Source organism: Lacerta agilis, chromosome 5 (genome assembly GCF_009819535.1).
Source record: "Lacerta agilis isolate rLacAgi1 chromosome 5, rLacAgi1.pri, whole genome shotgun sequence".
NCBI lineage: Eukaryota > Metazoa > Chordata > Lepidosauria > Squamata > Lacertidae > Lacerta > Lacerta agilis.
This window is the reverse complement of record NC_046316.1, coordinates 71,836,048-71,850,344: the sequence shown is the minus strand read 5'-3', so window position 1 is coordinate 71,850,344 and position 14,297 is coordinate 71,836,048. Positions and strand designations below refer to the sequence as shown.

General features: G+C 41.7%; 1 non-coding gene across 1 annotated transcript; it reads left to right on the top strand.

Moving 5' to 3' along the window:
- Positions 1-280: 280 nt before the first annotated feature.
- On the top strand, positions 281-434 carry LOC117047701. The gene has a single exon (XR_004426751.1). It is a non-coding gene; the product is annotated as a U4 spliceosomal RNA (small nuclear RNA).
- Positions 435-14,297: the final 13,863 nt, after the last annotated feature.

Sequence of the window (14,297 nt, the reverse complement as noted above, 5' to 3'; positions counted from 1 at the left end):
CTGATATTAAATGTCCCTCCCTCACCTTCCCAAATTCTTTCATTCATCTATCAGGGTTTTGGTTTTTTTCTGCAAATAGATTCTCAATACGAATATGGTATCCCATTATCCCATGCCCTTTGAGCAATTAGGCAACAGATCTGGAACCACTTAAGAACTTCCAGTTGTACTGCGGATTTACTGAATCTTATTTTAAACCTACATGTAGATTAGTATGTTATCTGAATATACAGATACCGTTTAGAAAATACAAAGTGGAATATAGAATGCAGTCTAATATAGCTTTGTTCAGTGGCAGTATTGTAACCAATGAGGTTAATCCGAGGTGTGATTATTGCTAATTGAAAGAATGCAGTCCAATAAACACATCTTTTGCCTGCTATATCATACACTTTTGGAGGTGGAGAAGTATATTTGGCATAATCCCATAGCATGCATTGTCGAATTACTGTTCTGTCTTATATCCCACAGGTATGGATGTAGATTAGTACGATACAGAGCAGCAGCTTTAGGAAAATGTGAATTACCGCAGGCCTACATGTGCTTGGTTTCACACGTGGTATTTATTCACTAGAATGTGTAAATGACGTTGATCAGGATTGCCCATGCGTACAAATTATAATATGAACTAGTCCCAGGTTCCCCTGCTTGAAAAGAGTTGACAGATAGTTGTTTGAAAACAATAGTGCCCGATGCCCCTGGGGACACAGTAGGTGGAACCAGAGCCAATGACAAACATAGGCAGCTCATTCTAGTTTTGTCCCCAACTTCCTTCCTATCAAGTCCTACAAGGGCAACAGTGAGTCTAAGAAGGAGGAACCTGAGAGCCAGTTCCAGCTCCTGAACTGGTTGTATGTATTAAGGCAGGCAGGCTGGGACTGGTTGAGAGCTGAATGAAGTTTGGTGGAGCAGAGCCTCTATTGCTTTATAGCTTACGTTTCTGGAGCCACTTGGCTTTCCTGACTAAAGACTGTCCAAGAGCTACCCTGAATGAGACAGAGCACCAGACTAGTATCAGGATGCCAGAAAGACCAAACAATTTATACCTGTTTTGTGTACCATTTTTCACCTGCAGGAATCCCAATTAGATGGAATTACCACCCCAATTAAGCAGCAGTCCTTGCTATTAAGTATCATTAGGCTTAATTTGGTTCCCTGGGAAATGTCCTGTCTAAAACAAATTTCATAATTGAGCATTTGCAATAAATATGTTAGCTCACGTCGAAAGTTCTGTACATTTCGTCGGTGCCAAGGCCGTTGTGTTTAAAAACTGCTGGAGCTTCCTGTTCCAGCCTTGTGCTATAGCAGTTAAAACATTTTCCATGGGCTGGGGGAGCTTTCTTGCATTTTGCTGGTGCAGTTTGATTCATGCTTGATTAATTCATGTTTTCTCTTCCAAGCCCGACCATCATTTTGTTAATGATTCAGAAAGCATCTGAAAACCTATCCATCATAGATCAGAACCAATGTGATTGTGCTAAGCGAGAAAGAAAGAAAGAAGAGTGATTGGTTCTGACTGTCTGGATGGCAGGATAACAAGAGGTAGAAAGTGTACAATTTTTTGTATGTGTATAAAAAAAGAAAGCACCCTACCCAACCATGTACATTGCAGCATTGTGTATGAATGGGAACCCCCCATGGAAGAGAGATAAAGGGATTGTGGGAATTGTTTTGAGACAGTCATGAAACACTCTGCTTGGAGCTATATAACTACATAGCACCATCTGCAGCTGGCAGCCATGAAATGTGTAACATAAGGAAATGTACAGCATGCATAATTGGAATGTCCAAAGCCTTTCACAGGCTCAGATGAAGGTTGTGTACTCTCATGAGACCAGATGATAATCTGAATTCACAGTGAGTGTTACTTTCCCCGTCATTGAAGCCTATTGAAATCATGCTCTGTGTCTTTGGCTTTAACAATGCATTCTGTCGAAGAGCTTTACCTGTGTTATATAATTTTCCCGAACTTTTCTGGTACTTTTTGTGGACTCTCTTTGGGCCAGGTAGGATCAGAGAGAGCTTGGAGAAAAGTTGGAGATTCCCACAAAGGAGAAGCTCGGGTGGGTGAGTTGCACCCTGATATTGCTTATCAGGCTTCTTGAGAATCAGGGGACCATCACAGAATCTCAGGATCTGTAGGGTTTGGAAGTTTGTAAGACCTGAATAACTAGCTGGCATGGAACTCAGGCACTGCTAAGACGAAGATGCTGTTAAATACATATATATATTTGGGCTGCCATCCAGTTTTTAAAATCTGAGTCAATTAATTATATGCATTTAAGTCAATTAGTTGATTAAATGTACATAAATTTGCATATAAAAACAGTAGTTGTAAAAAAAATGAAAAACATGTTCTTTGAGTTGGATCCATGTGAGTCACATTAATCATTACTAGTTTAAATCCCATTTATTTGAATGAGTAGCTTATACTGGATCCAACATAAAGGACTCGTACATTAATATTGGTACTGTTTTTAGTGGCGGGTTTTTTTAATTATTGTATACATAATGATGTACACCATCTTGATATTTTATGCGTGGTCAGTATATGTATACTTTTATAAATAAATAAATAAATAAAATTAATTGAACTTAGGTTCCTTGAAATCAGTGGCACAAGTTCCTCATCACTTAACCTAAGCCCCATTGAATTTAATGAGTACAACTAAATTTGGATCCAACTCTTTGCTTTGAGATGATGTTATGTCAGGTGCATCTCAGAAGAGGCCTTCCCTTTTCTCTCACATATAGGATTAAATGCCTTTTCTGAGATTGGCCCTGTCATCTACTGATTTTACATGCACACACACACACACACACACACACTTGCATTAAAATCTATGTGTGTGTTTTAAATGTCTTATTATCTGAAATCAAATTTAAATTAATTAATTTAATTGATCTCCAGTGCAATCCTATGCATGCTTACTCAAAAAGAAGTCCACTGAGTTCAGTTGGACTTATTCCCAGGTAAATATTGCTACAAACCACCTTAATCTCTGCCGAGCAGTAGCAAGATTCCAGGGATCTTGGCACTTAACCAGGGTTTGAGTTTCTTTGGGGAAAATGAGACACAACAGAGGCTTGATGAAATATGGTTTATTTTACCCATATTTACAACCTGGGTTTTGATGGAGACAGCTCACAGCATTCATGTCCCAAGAGGGTGCAGAACTGGATCTGGAGGTATCCTAAGCACCACCCCTGTGTCTCTCTGTCACAGCCTGCTCCAGTCAGCCCTTCAGTCCTCTCATGGACTTCTGCCTCCTTCCTCCTCCTCCTTCCTAGCGGTTGCTAGGCTAGCCTTCTGAGGAAGCTAGCTGGTATTATTTCCAGCCTTTGCTCAATTCATGGAGTTATTAGTTGGCTCAATTTCTAACCCTTTACTGAATGTAGAGGTTATGGGGGGGTCTTCCCCCCCCCAATTCATAGCAATATGTATAGGATCACAATCTTCCTCAGCTAAGGCTGCAATCCTAAAGTGTGTATGTTCTACTGCCTGATCTAATGCATGCAAGGCATGGGTTGGCAAAGTAGAAGTGAATGTATTATGCGTTCCTACATGCCTTGGGGGTTGTAAATCCAGTCCCTGGTTGGGGGGAGGGGCATGTCAGGGATCCAGGATGAAACACCCTTCCAGGGATCACAGGATTTTACCCTAAACTTGCAGCTCTTGTGAAAATATAAAAATACTGAGGAATATAGGTAAAGGTAAAAAGGTAAAGGACCCCTGGACGGTGAAGTCCAGTCAAGGCAACTATGGGGTTGTGGCACTCATCTCGCTTTCAGGCCGAGGGAGCTGGCGCTTGTTCACAGACGGCTTTCCAGGTCATGTGGCCAGCATGACTAAACTGCTTCTGGAGCATGGAGGACCGTGATGAGTGCCAGAGCACATGGAAAGGCCGTTTACCTTCCCGTCGCAGCGGTACCTATTTATCTACTTGCACTGCTGTGCTTTCGAACTGGTAGGTGGGCAGGAGCTGGGACCGAGCAACAGGAGCTCACCCTGTCGCGGGGATTTGAACCGCCGACCTTCTGATCAGCAAGCTCAGTAGTTTAGACCATATAGCTTGCACTCTGCAAACATAGATACAGTCATGGATGCCACTGTTAAATTCGCTCTTCCAATTTGAGGATGCTCAAACACCCACCCATTTTGTCTCAGCCAGCATGGCTTGTCCTCTTTTCAGACTTACTTTATAGCTCTGGCTGCAAATCCTCGCTATCCTATTTTCAGACTTTTATAATAATTAGTGCCTTGGGCACGTATGTATAGCAAATATCAGTTTTCTGTCTCTGGTGGAAGTACCCTAACCATTTTTGAATCTCCATGTGTGTATCAGTGATTGAATGAATCCCAAATCTTTGTATGTATGATGTTGACAGTTCATCATATATACAAGGAACTGTTAGGCTAGAATGAGAAACTTGTCTGACATTGCCATTTAGTGTCCTGTAAGGGGAGAAAGTCTTCTGTGGCGCAAACAGGCTTATTTAAAACCAGAGCTTTTGATGTTATAATGTGCAGTCTAAATTCAGTAATCCCCCCCTCCCTTACTCAAAGAAGAGTCTCTTAAATTAGTAATAAACATAACAATGAAAGTAACTGCCTCGAAGAGCATGACTTATATCACACTTAATGTTTCAATGGATGTTGTAAATGCAAGTTAAGCTGAATGAATTTAATTTGTGTCTGCATGCAAGATGTTTAAATATGTTGCTATTTCTGGCACTAGGTCCAGTCCCTCTGATATAAGAACGACTAAGGACTTCAAAGGAGCTGGAAGTTCTATGCTATTTAGAACGCCTTTGGGGATACTTATCTGAACAGTTTTCTGGCACCAATACATGCAAACAATCGTATTGACTGTGCATACAAACTATCATGCCACCATCTTGTACGAAAGTTGCAATGTCTTGTGCAAATATTCTGAATTTCAGAGTTCACTGCAAGTGCTCTCTCTCTCTCTCTCTCTCTCTCTCTCTCTCTCTCTCTCTCTCACCTAGCATGAGCCAACTCAGTTAACTGTAGATAACTTGGAGTTCTCCAATAAAGCATTTGAAACAGAAAAGAAAACTTCCTTCTGTTTGACACAAACTCAGTTTCCAGATGTTAAGGTCAAAGGTTGGAGATAAAAGTATCAGGTTTTGGCCTACCCTAACTGGAATCCAGGACCAAATGTCTGAGTTCTTCCCTGGAGGGGGTTCCCTTTGTACTGGTTCAGTTTTCTTCTTTAGCCTCTCCCAGTGAGAGGTCCCATTCCATGCTGCTGAATTATGATACTTCACATCCATCATTTAAAACACTTTCAAACTTGAATTTGCTGTTTAACACTTGGCTGCCTTTTTCCAGCCTCCTAAATAGCTCTTTAAAGCACAATTCCATCTTTGGAATGCCGTTCCTCTCTCTCTCTCTCTTCCTGGAGCTGTGTTGGTATGGTGGGTAAGGGAATCATCTATGCTGACACAGAAGATGCCTGTTCTGTCTGTGCCAACAAAGCCTGCGGTAAAAGCAAACAAAATTGATGGCCAGACTTAGAGAAAGCCAATAATGAAGACAAAGCATGCGTGTTATAGCTCCGCTCATCTCTCACAAGTTGAATCTGAAGCAATTGGAAGCGTTTCAATCCTCTAAGAAAACAAGCAGAATGCACAGGTAAAAAGGATTTTATTTAGAAATTAAATGATTGGATATCCTGATAGGAGAACCCTTCTCTTCTTTCAACCACTATGTTAACTCGTACCAGTTTGGTCTCAGAAGTTGAAGTAAGGTAATAAAAATAAAATAAAAAATAGGGGTGTGTTATTATTATTATTATTATTATTATTATTATTATTATTATTATTATTTATACTGCTCCATACCCGCAGGTCTCAGGGCGGTTCACAGGATAAAATCACAATATAAAAACACAAAATACGTAAAATAAAAACAAGCACAACTCAATAGTTCGTTAGATGTTTTTAACGTGACCTGCTTATCATCTCCTAATTGTTGGCATAAACCAGGCATGTCCAACAGGTACATCGTGATCTACTGGTAGATCACTGGATGTCTGTGGTAGATCACTGGCTCCCCACAAAGAAGCTCAGCAATTTTGGCTCCCCTAAAAAAGCTCTACATCTTTGCCCTGACCCCCCCCAAATATGGATGGCTTTCCTTCCTAAAAAAAAGCTCAACAACCTCGACCTGAACCCCCCAAAAGGGGGTAGATCACTGCCAGTTTTTAACTCTGTGAGTAGATCGCAGTCTCTTGGAAGTTGGCCACCCCTGGCATAAACAATAGCATGGGCATTATCTTGGACATGCAGAGGTGAAGTCCATGTTTCACTGAATTAAAACTGGAACTTGAAAATGACCAGACAGTAAGCAAGAATGTGGGGTGCACCTAGCTGTGAGTCACATATGTTTTGATGTGAATAGATGATGGGACAGAATATCTAATATATTTATTAATATCATATCTAATATATTTATTAGATATTATCCTTCCTTCCTCGCATTTGTGAGTGCTATCCCTTTACAGCTTAAAGGGAAGGTTAGATAGGCTAGTTTTAGCCTCTGAGTTTAAATAACTTGGGATGTGTTAAAGCAGACTCTTGGGGATGTGGGTGGCGCTGTGGTCTAAACCACTGAGCCTCTTGGGCTTTGCTGATTAGAAGGTCGGCAGTTTGAATCCCCAGGACGGGGTGAGCTGCTGTTGCTCGGTCCCTGCTCCTACCAACCTAGCAGTTCAAAAGCACGCCAGTGCAAGTAGATAAATAGGTACCGCTCCGGCAGGAAGGTAAATGGCATTTCCGTGCGCTGCTCTGGTACACCAGAAGCGGCTTAGTCATGCTGGCCACATGACCTGGAAAAACTGTCTTTTAAAAATACTTGGTCTTTCTGGTTTCTGATATTTCCTGTCAGTCTCGCCATTTCTGCATATTCCATCAGCTTAGTCGGCCACTCTTCTCTAGTCGGTATTTCTCCTTCTTTGCAATAATCTTCCGTTTCCACCCTGAACGTAGCTCTGGGTGGTGGGTGTGGGATTTTTTTTACCACAGCATTCACCTTCGCACATGGGGCAGGCCCAAAAGCACAGTCCATATGCAGAAACCTGCTCTCTTACAAGGATGGTGCTTGGTGGATAAGATCATAGATATTACATGTTTATGCTCTCGTGAGTTAATGAGTGAATTTCAAGAAATCAGCATCCACGCATTTGCTCTGTTTCCCTAATTTCCTCTGGATATTATAATACACTACATTTTCACAGCATCTGGCAGTCACATTAAGAAACAGAAAGTAATGACAAATTGCTGCCCATTTGCAGACAACAACGTGTTTTTATAAATTGGGGTGCAAGAGATGTGTAGCAGGCTATGTTGTTTTTAAAGGGGAAAATAGTCCACTTTCCTCAGTATGATTATAAACGAAAGCGCACACACAGAGTTACTGAGAAGAACATTATAAGCCACAAATTCTGAAGTAAATTAATAATCCATTGACTGGAATCTTAAATTGCTTTTTAAACACTTTTAAAAAAGATCTCCGCAGGTTGTAGCCATATTTACAATTTACCACCAGCTAGTATACAATATACAGTAATAGAGAATAAATTTAAAGGGGGAAAATGCCTTGCTAAGTCTGAGGCACATTCACTGAGTCTAGGAAAGCAGCAATATTCTAAATCCATTGTTTACTTGTGAAATACAATTTATGTTAATGGGAGCAAAACTGGACCAAATTCTTGGGAAGATGTATACAATTTTATTTAACCTTGACAAAGGTCAATATGCACCCATGGCCAACATGCACATGAAACTGTGTCCCCAGGTGGAAAGTAAGAGTTCAGCACAATTGTCAATAGCAATATCTTAGTCAGTACTTTGAATAAGGAACTCTGTTGTGAAATAGTCCAGTACAAAGGGCAATAGGAAACCAACCAGCCTATTGTAGGGATAGGAACTAACATGCAAAATTGAAAAAAAAAAATCCATATGAAGTTACATTTCACTTGCAAAGTGTCTTTCAAAGGCACTTGCACGTGGCAATATTCCCCATGCGATTATTGGAGGGAATGTTGACAGCCCTACTTGGTAACTGCTGTCACATTAGCTAGAGCCATAAAAATTCGGTCCAAACTAGTCTGAAGTACCCACACAGCTTCAGGACAGAGCTAAAGACGAACCAGTGCTATAACCGGCTGTAGCCCACCTTTTAAAGTAGTGATATCTTCTTTTATCTAAAAATTGTAAAGCTTAAAGTTTATATTTATAGTTCATATTTTAGCATGTATTTTGGATTGTTTTTTATGGATATGTGCGTGCTGGTTGAGAACCGTAACAATAAATCTATCTATCTATCTATCTATCTCTATCTGTCATGTATGGACAGAGCATTTTAATTATTGCAACACATTGCGGATGAAAGATGAATATATATATATATTTATTGTATCACATGTTCATCACTGCAGTAGATGCCTGAATTCACCATAAAAACAAATGAAGTATGAAAAGTCTTATACGGCCATGGCTTCCTCAATGGTAGTGAATGTTACAACATCTGATGTCATTGTCAAAGACCCTATGACAAACTCCTAGCTTTTAGAAATGTGTGTAGATCCCTAGATGATGGTGATGGTTCTTTTTCTTCTTTTGCCTTGGTCCCCTAGCTAGATGCTCATATCCAGTAACTGCTCCTGCATAACAGTTCCAAAACTGGCCTGGGAATCCCATTGCGTCCTCAAGCCCACCCCCAAGTGATTCACACCGGACACAGAAATTTTGTTAAGGTTAATGGCATAAAAATTTGGCCACAACTGTTTTATTAAATTACAACATGTGAGTGGTTGCTTAGGCATTGGTTTGACTATAAGTCCCATCTAGGGGACAGGCTGACTTCCAACCGCTTGGTGGAAGACAGCAAAAGGGAAAACACTTTGAGGAGAGGATTTGGGGACGGGGCGACCAAGACCCTCCCTCTCCCTTAATGTTCCCAGGGGCCCTTGCGTGGCCCTAACCCATGACCAAGGGACGGACAAGCATGGAGAGCCCCTGGATTCCTTTAACGGAATTCCCTGCGCAGCAGCAGCATTGGAGGGGCAGGCACGGCCAACCACTTCCCCTCCACCAACCAAATTGAATAACCAATGCCTAACCGCCAACCTTACAGTTGTGACTAATTGCTACGCAGTAGGCGAAAACCCAATGGCCAAAGCCAATCTGCCAATTGGGAAAATTCCTACCAGGCCCCTGTCAAAGCAGACGACCCCATGACAGGCATAGCAAGGTCAAAGCACACACCTATACCGAGGGGGGGACGGGTGGGAGATCCGATGCACGCAGCAAAGAGGGGCAGTTGCTAAGAACGCCCAGTATATATAACCCCTGACCTGTCTATCAAACTTTGCAACATGCTATTCTCCCCAACAACCGCAACGGCCCCTATCAGTATCCTAGCTATCTAAATAGATCCCGCCCCACAACTCCAGCAGGGTGTCTTGCTAGGCCCCAACCGCAACACGTGCTCTCTAGGAAGGAGAACACGCTTTAGCAGAGCCAAACACATGGTGGACACTGGTCAGATACACAGCTATGCATAGTACCATGTTATGCTAAGGTATTCACCTCGTCATCTCTCTTGTAATATGAACTGAAGTTGACAGCCCCATTCCTTCTGTTCCCATTATTACCCATGTATAACTAGTCATCTACATCGCCTTGTGTTTGAAAATCTTTGGATCGCAGCTAATATATCTCCCTATCTCATATCCATCTCATATCTAGTCATCCAATTGCCACAAAAACTTTCAGACATTCTGGATTGCCTATTACAAAGCTTTTCTTAAACTTTTGGCAGCTGTATATTAATTAATGTTCGGCCTGAGTGTTCTTTTTCCTTGGGGGGAAGATGAAAAACCAGCTTCTTTATATCAACAGCACCTAAAAGAGATTCAGGATTTCAAGCGGTTGCTGAAATTCGATGGATATAAGAAAAACTACTTAGTTTGCAGGATTGGTCTGTCTCAGGTTAGACTATTATATTTGAAGTGAGAATTTGAAGAGCTGTATTATCATATTTTGATAATTCCTACATAGAAGAATGAATATATAAAAGTGCTTAAAAACAAATATATACTTAAAAATTTGGCAGCTAAGTCCTTCTTAGTTAACACTTCACAGAAATTACTTGTACGTACTTGACAACAGCATACATTTTTCATAACGCTGATTCTTGTGTTCTCTAGCAAAACATAAAGAAACAACAGCAAAAAGGATTCTGACAAAGATGACATGTTGGCAAGCTCACTGAACTTTTTTATTTATTAGTATAGGAAAACAGAAAATATTGTCTAGGCTTGAAGGCTTGGGTCATTCTCATATCTCTTTTGTTGCTAGCTTCTCAGGATTTCCTCGTTTTTCTAAATAACTTACAAGCCCAAGCTTGAACAACCTTATATAAAAATATGCAAAAATTGTAAAATCCGTTTTTATGGGTTCCATAAAGTTGATCTAAAAATTAAAGTCTGTCTAAGTTGTGTTAGTCCCTCAGAACAAAATTCACAAGGTCAGTCAGAGATCTAACCAAAATTAAGCACTTTTAAACCTGCAGCACGAGATACAATTGCCTAGGAAAGAATTAGAGAAAAGTGGGGAGCTCTGTGATGAAAAAGCTTTGAAAACCTGTCTCCAAAAATGCAGAATTTTATGGTGGTAAACTGGCAGAGATGTGTATCTTATACTAATTTCCAAATTGATATCAACATCACTTGCTTAAAGTACATATCAAATGCATCCCTGGCCAAAACATTGACCTGCCTTAATGGCTCATCTCCCTAATAGCAAGTGTTTGAAGTGAAACACTTGCCCTTCTTACCATAGTTGGAAAATCTTTGTTCGCATCTCAGAGACAGACTTTGGTAATATGGCACCCAGAGTGAGGACAAAATTTGACCTCCTTCCTCACTTTGAGTAGGTACTCATATAAATATAGTGTTGTTTATTTGTTGTTTGTTGGTTTGTTTGTTGTTGTTAATTTGCTCCCCCTCACCGTAGCACCCTGTGTGAGGGAACTACCTGCACTTCCCTAAATCTGGCGCTGGGCATACTAATTGAAAGCTAGTTCCAGAGTAATGCCCCTCAAGCCATTTTTACTGTAGGAGCCTTGAGAACATTGGCTGAGAGTAAAATCAGCAGCTTAAATAGGGCCTGTCCCTAAAAGTTGATTGGGCCAGCTCCCCAGAGGCCATTCCACCCTTTCTCACATGCTCGTTTGCCTATGGAAAAATGGCAGCCTTATCCTATTGCCTTGGAGAAATGCTTTCCATCTTAGTACTGATGGAATGCTTAATAAATTAGCAACAGGAACACTGCAACAGCAGTGATTGGGATACCGTTGGGACCCTAGGAAAGGGTGAAATGATGCTTTTATGAGGAACTAAATGAACATTTATTTATTTATCTTGTTTATATATACCACCTTTCTTTCCAAACAGCTCATGGTGGCATACGTGGTTCTCCCCCTATTTTAATCCCCAGAACCACCCTGTGGGGTAGAATAGGCTGAGAGGCAGTGACTGGACCAGGGTCAAACAGTGAGCTTCATGGCCAAGTCAGGATTCAAACTCTGGTTTCCCATGTCTCAGGTCTGACACTCTAACCACTACACCACACTGTCTCTAAAGATCCAATGGACTGTCTGTACTCAAGGAGATAACCTAAGGCAGGTGTGAGAAACCTCAGGCTGCCTGTCTGCCCTTGAGACTCTCCCTAGGCCATATATTCTCTCTAGGCTGAACCCCTTCTACCCAGGCTTCACCTCTCATCATCCATGTTCTGTGCCCTCCTTGAGTACTTCTGCCTGGCTAGTGGGTGGAGGGATGTCTCTATAGAAACCTCTGCTTTTTGTGTGGCTGGAATATAGCCTATGGTGCAAAAGTAAGAGTTGTTTACATTGCTCTGTCCATTTTTAAGCCCCACCCACTACTGGCATGTGACCCTCAAAAAATTGCCCATGTGGGAATGTGACCCTCAGGCAACAACAACAACAACAACAACAACAACAACAACAACAATTTTATTATTTATACCCCGCCCATCTGGCTGGGTTTCCCCAGCCACTCTGTGCAGCTTACAGCACATCTAAAAACATAAAATATAGCTTCCCCACCTATTCAAGGAGCACAAGGAGGGCTTCATTTGTGGATTTCAAGGTGTTAGTAGGGAGAGGTGATCTGGAAACCTAGAAGAAATGGAAGTTCAAGGAACTGATGCAGGGCCGGCGCGTCCATTGCCTAGGGCGCCAAAATGGAGGCTTGGGTGGGGGGGAAGGACGGGCTAGCAGCAGCTCCTCCGCTACAGAGGAGAAACTGCTGCTTGCCTCTACACCACCACCCCACCTCCCGCTAAAGGAGGCTTTGGCGGGGGGCGGGCGGCACCAGAAGGTGGTCTGTCTAGGGCGCAAGAAACCCTAGCACCGGTTCTGACTGGATGTTTTAAAGAGACAGGCTTGTGCCAGGCAGATCTTTGTGACACCATTCTCACAGACCCAAAAGGACTTCGCCTGCCGGCCATCTTATCATCTTCATATTCCTATGTTAGTTTTCTGCCACCAGTTCCGGTACCAACAACCAAAATTTCTGTATGCTCCTTGCTTACCCTACCTGTTGCTTTGCAGCTTCTGCAGAAGGCATGGAAAATGCTCCTTTTGCATATTGCATGCTTTTATCCTATTTTCCACAGGTAAAAGTCAGCTTCTTCCTAGGGAATGTCCATACACTGTCTAATGTGTCACCAACCTTTCTGAGAAGATGGTCACATTTGGAATTTTGAAAGAGTACCTTGCTCACTATTTCCTCTGGTTGCTTCTCTATCCACTTTTCTAGGTCAGGCCTTCCGCTGGTGGGGATGTCTTCTCCTGTTATGCATTATCTAGCTGGTTGCCCTGCCCCTGCAACACTCACTCAAATTTCAATGGGCGCATCTTGACTTAATTGCAAACTGAGCATGGCTTAGGTTTTCAATACGGATTGAAGCTACTTTTGGGACAAAAAAAAGTCAAACTGCAGTATCTCTCAAAATAACACACGATAGATACATCATGTGTACACTCTGGTTGCAGAGTTAATCATAATGTGTGCATAGCCAGAGAGAAAGAAAGAAAGAAAGAAAGAAAGAAAGAAAGAAAGAAAGAAAGAAAGAAAGAGGAAGAGAGGCCTGTGGCAAGGAGATATGCAATTTCAAGAGGGTCAGTTTTACTGGATCCAATTTGTGTGCATCCATTCTCTTTCTGCTGTAGAGGTTTGCAGAATATACATTGTTAGTGAACTTAGAATCATAGAATCATAGAGTTGGAAGAGACCACAAGGGCCATCCAGTCCAATCCCCTGCCAAGCAGGAAACACCATCAAAGCATTCCTTACAGATGGCTGTCAAGCCTCCGCTTAAAGACCTCCAAAGAAGGAGACTCCACCACACTCCTTGGCAGCAAATTCCACTGTCGAACAGCTCTTACTGTCAGGAAGGTCTTCCTAATGTTTAGGTGGAATCTTCTTGTTAGGCATTTATTCAACAAAAGGGAATTCCACATTTGACGGACTGTAACACCATAAAATGGGGTACTTCCCCCCCCCAAAGCAAAAACAAACCTTCAGAAAACTGAAAACAATTGGAAAATGCTTCTTGGACTTGTTTTGCCTTTGCTTTTTTTAAAAAAAAAAATAATGCTTATGTCAGTTTTCTCTTTGGGTGTGATCCAGGCACGCTAAGCCTTTTAAAGTCACATTGATTTTGGTCTCATTGATTTCCCATTGATAGCAAGTATATGAACTGTAAGATACCTTTAGAAATTACCCAAAGTTATCCCCTGATGAAGATTTATTTTTCCTTTGATTTACACATATTAAAGTGTTGATGTGTCTTTTGTGGCTTTCCACTTCAGTGTTTGCTTGTAGTTCAAAGAAAATACATGCGTGGATAAAGAGAGAGAATAAACTTCTTAAAGTTATTTGTGTCAGGATTTTGCTTATTTATTTATTAAATTTATTAAACAAGGCAGGAGCAAACTGCGGGGATTCTTTGCTGGAGCTTCCCGCGTGTAGGTTTAGGCCACCTACACATGGGATTCCAGTTGCCGGGGATCTGCGGCCAGCACCTCACATGCGTTTCTGCACGGGTGCCGGCCAAGCCTGCGAACGAACCGTACCGCTGTTCGCCAGGCTAATCTGAAGGTGCGTGAGTCGTTCGGATGAAAATGCCTCGTGAAAGTAGCTACAAATACTTGCGACGTCCTGAATTACACTAAAGTT